Here is a 326-nt window from a genome sequence, read left to right as displayed (position 1 = left end):
TTAGTGATCCTCTGGGATTCTTGTGAAATTGGTTGGTTTTGGGGTATTGATGGATGATGATAGGTGTTTTGATTTGTTGGGTGGTTATTGGGTGGATAATGGTTAGAGTTGGGGTAATTATTTTGTGGTTTTCTGTATGTATTTTGGTTAGTGTTTGGCTGGTTGTTGTTTGTGTTTTTCCAATTGTTTTGTGTTGAGTTTCTTTGCCATGGCTGTTGGTTTTGATTATGGTTGTCTCCCCATCTGAGGTTGGGATGGTTCTTCCAAGATGGATTATAAGTATCACCATAGACTTCATTAGTTCCAGGATTTTGGTTGTGCATGTA

This window comes from Arachis duranensis, chromosome 10 (genome assembly GCF_000817695.3).
Source record: "Arachis duranensis cultivar V14167 chromosome 10, aradu.V14167.gnm2.J7QH, whole genome shotgun sequence".
Taxonomy (NCBI): Eukaryota; Viridiplantae; Streptophyta; class Magnoliopsida; order Fabales; family Fabaceae; genus Arachis; species Arachis duranensis.
This window is presented reverse-complemented; position numbering follows the sequence as displayed.